This window comes from Octopus sinensis, linkage group LG5 (genome assembly GCF_006345805.1).
Source record: "Octopus sinensis linkage group LG5, ASM634580v1, whole genome shotgun sequence".
Classification (NCBI taxonomy): Eukaryota; Metazoa; Mollusca; class Cephalopoda; order Octopoda; family Octopodidae; genus Octopus; species Octopus sinensis.
In genome coordinates this window covers 93,914,403-93,919,402 of record NC_043001.1, presented here as the reverse complement: position 1 = coordinate 93,919,402, position 5,000 = coordinate 93,914,403, and positions in this window count along the sequence as shown.

Below are 5,000 nucleotides of genomic sequence, written 5' to 3'. Positions count from 1 at the left end.
TCTCTCTGACAGATATGTGTACGCACATTGTACACATACACACACACATATATATCAACGCCCTTACCCTCATATATACACAAGTAGAAATAGATAGATAGATAGATAGATAGATAGATAGATAGATAGATAGATAGATAGATAGATAGATAGATAGATAGATAGATAGATAGATAGATATGTATGTAGGTATGTGCCTAGATCTTTTCTGTTCATTTTCTGATAGATTTTATCATTCTATCATGTCCTTACATCATTTCATATGGAAACCGCTGCTAAACAATTCCTTACAAGACAGCACAATATCTGTTTCACTAACACTACAAACACACATACACACAGATAAAACATACACGCACAAACACACATACATGCATACACACACACAAACACTTAATTCCACGCACATTTTTGACACCGCAGTTTTTTCAATCTTTGATTTAGTCCACTTCTCGCGCTACCTCTAACCAAATGTCTTCCACTGAATGTCAGCCATTCGCCAACACTAACACCAGCACCGCCTTTCCACATTACCACTCCTAAAAGCTAACGATAAAGCTTCTACCTGATCTGCTTGCACAGCTAGAAATAGTAGCTAAATTGCCAACAAATGTAGTCATGAAAAACTGATTTAGTGTTAGATGGTCACAGTTGAAGCACTTCTCATCAAAGCTCTCTTGGATTCAGATCAGGCCTGGGGTTAAATTATACGCCCTGCACCACCACCACCACCAACAACAACCACAAAAACAACAGCAACAACACCAGCAACAACAACCACAGCTAACATCTCAACTTACTTCTACATACCTCTGCCAACGTTACAACCAAAACACACTCAGATACAAACACACGCACACACACACAAACACACACACTACGAACATGACAGACGAGTGGCTTTTCAAAATGCTAGAAATAGCAAGAGCTAGCATCGCACGTTTTCTGCTTCAGGCAAGGACATATTGGGTGACATGGCCCTCGCTTCCTCTACAGAGGAACAAAGATTGGTGGAACGGAATATGTGGTCACGGTTGGACTGATCTGAGCTTAGATTTAAAAAAAAAACACAAACAACTACTACACCCAACATGGCAGGCGTAAATATCAGTTACCACTTCCATGAGCAGTAGTATCAGCACTACCACCACCTATATACTACTACTACTACTACTATTAGTACTAATATTACTACTACTACTGCTGCTGCTGTCACTGCAATTGCTACTGCTACTACTACTATTCCTATTACTATTTCGATGTTATACGAACCAGACAATAAGTAAACGCCCCACCCACCCTAATATTTTTCTTATGGTCCACACTTTATTATAAAAAGCACACAAAAAAATGAAAAAAAAATTAACACGACCGCTACTAACTTCGCTAACACCAACACCCACGTCAGACATCCCTTGATGCCAGAAGTCCCCTCACCCTACACTCACGTTTATACCCATCATTGATGATGGCATTGATCAAGATGCTATGATGTGTCTTATCAGAACAGTTTGTGCTTGTAGTAAAAAGTATTTTAGGCGTATATTATATATATATATATATATGTGTGTGTTACATATATATACATATTTACATATATATAAGCATGTGTATGAATGTAGGTACGTACATATGCATGGATGTATGTACATATGTTTGTATGTGTGTATGTATGTATGGCTGTGTAGTAAGAAGTTTGCTTCCCAACTACATGCTTCTTGGTTCAGATTCACACGTGGCACCTTGGGCAAGTGTCTTGTCTATAGCCTCGGGCCGATGAAAGCTTTGAGTGGATTTGGTAGACATCTGGTTTTGGTGTGTTTACGTACCCGTAAAATAGCGGTTCGACAAAAGAAACCGAGAAAATAAGTACTAGGCTTTAAAAAGACAAGTACCGGGGTCGATTCAGTCGACTAAATATTCTTCAAACAACTGCTCCAGCATGGCTGCAGTCTTATGATTGAAACAAGTAAATGATATAAAAGATAAAAGTTTATGTGAGCATTTATGTATATAAGCTAATGGTCATAGCTGAAATACTTTAGATTGTAAACTTCCATAGGCCTTATGACCACCGCAGTCCTAATTTTCTTTGAAACACATGTCATTCACACACCCTCTTTCTCACACTCTTACTTTCTCTCTCTCTCTCTTGCTCTCACTCTCTCTCTCTCTCTCTCTCTCTCTCTCTCTAACTATCACTCTCTCCCCTTCTCATACACACGCACTCTCTCTCTCTTTGTCTTTCTGTTATGACATTCAAGCTGCCGCCATTACCACAAAATATTACCACAATTTAATGGCCGCCACTACAGAAGAAACCAGCACAATCGGTTTATTTAACTAAATATCATCCATCAACGGAGGAATTCCAACCTGATAAAAATTACCAACCAAATTCATAAATCGAAACCTTGTCGTTTTCAAGAAGGAAGGAAACACTAGAAAATATAGTGTCTTATATACAAAATGACCGTACTGGCCATGGACAGAATGACTCTCAACATATACCTGTTGGATCATGGCTGATGCGGGTTAAACTACAATTTCTACAAAATAAACGAACACCGCTAGCAATATTTGTACTTCGGCGTCATCTCTTGGCCTGATAGAAATGGCGGTCAAATGGTATTCACATATCTCGCCACCACGTGTCATAGAATCACGTGGTTCCGGGTTCCTAGCACGTAGGAGAAAGACAAGATAGACGGAGGTGTATTGTCAGTGACATTAGATTTGCTTGATTGCGGTTGACTTGGCTCTAAACAACAGCGAAACACCCACAATATCAACCATTGAAATTTATAATTATAAGTGATCGGTTGACGTGAGAATAATAGCAGCCAACTTACACATCATTATATCATCTTGTCAGAAACAATGGAAGAATACGTTGTTTAATGTAGTTCTAGCCACACTATGTCTGAACAAAATATAAAATGATCATACTTCGAAAACTTTCAATCATAAATCTGCTAGAACATACCCAACATTCGCCATAGAAATCAACAAATCAAACCCAATGAGAGCACGTCTACGTGTTTGTTAAATTTATTAGAAATAACAGACAAATCTCCGTCAAATCTTGTATGTTTTTGAATGCTAAGAATATTTTGGATACTATAGTTTTACATATACAAGAAGCTGAGACGATCATGGATGAATCATAATAGACCTATGACATCAATAGAAACAGCATCACAGCAAGATCAACAAGAACAATAATATTATGTACATTACTACAGCTTTAACAACAATACTAATAGCAAAGACAACATCCGAGAAGTACACCTAATATCGTGCACAGCAGTTACAAGAATATTGGCTTTAAGACATGAGGCAATAACAAAGCCACAGACAAGATGAATACTAGCACAAAAACATCATCACACTAGTACTAACTCTAGGACATGTCTTAACATCACTGGACATATAAATATAAGTCCAAACAAGGAGACACATATTAATATTACCAGCAATATCATTAGTACCATCGTATCACCTGGCTATACCTTAATATTGTATTAAAGTCCTCACAAAACTAGCTTTACCTATTCTGCTATCTAAATACACAACCACTACATAAATAACGGACAATAATTAGCCCTAGACAGGTCGTATTATCAATAACAGCAATATATATAACATACCACTATGATCACTCAAAAACTGCAAGACATTCATCAACAGAACTACTAAGGCATAATTCAACATTATCGGCAATACCACCCATACAGCCACTAAGACGTATCACAATATTATCACAAAACCTACTGTCGTTACTAACAAAATTATCGACATTACCGTTAAGGAATATCAGAAAACCAGCAACATTACTATAACCAAACTGTGTCACAACAATGCAAACTTAAAAAGAAGCACTAAGATACATCATAATATGGTTAATTGCAATGTACTCCACCAGTATAACCATTAAGGCGTATCAGAAATCATATATACACACAGAGCAACTGTAAGACACATACGTTTATCAGTTATATGATATGTCTTAGTGGTAGCAGTAGGAATGGACATATCATAACAATAACAATATCAACTAGCATTAACTCAAGGAGCACCTTAATTGATCGTGACTAGTGTAATAGTAAGACCGAATTCAACACTGCGGTTAAGGCACACCACCGCAAACTAAGCATCAAAACTACATATAAGACATACCATAAGACTCCAGCAAAGCTTCAGAGTATAAAACTAACATATATCATATCAGTACTATGTATATATTAAATAGATACTTGAACATCAACAATACCAGAGGGACTATTTATACTTTAATATAGCGTACCACAACACTACTAACTATACTGCAGCCACTACTATAAAGATGATAGAATCAATGACAGCACTATTTCTTAAACAAGCTACATCGCCAGTAACATGACAAGAACTAGCAGTAAGACAGATCACAACACCAATAAGACTACTCTATTAAAGATAATCCTCAACAGCAGCGTAATTAGCTTGTGTATGGACACTAAACCTATCATAATATAAATATCAGCAGTGCATGCAAGACAATGTACAACACCACCAGGCAAGTCATAGATGTCTTAATATCAATATTAGTACTCATCATAATATATGTATACGTTGCAAATTACCAGCACTAAGATTAAGATATATCATAATACTAAAATAACTTCAATCCTACTAAGACATGTCACAAATTTATGAACGACACCACAAGAACTTAAGCTTCAACATCTATTGTAACACAAGAGCTGCAACAAGACAGTAACAATCTCATTCGTTGGCACACAAACTGCTAGGCATAGCAGCCAAATCTCCCTCAAATTATAAAACCACTCTCTTGATAGAGAAATAACATTGGATAACGAAGTCAGAGGAGCTACGACTAAAAATTCCGTGGCTAACCAAGAAGGATGTCAGTCTAAATAACAGGAGTAAGAAGCAATATCTTCACCCGTATAGCTAAGAAAGTGGACATCAACAACAAAAACAAAACCATGCATAGGAAG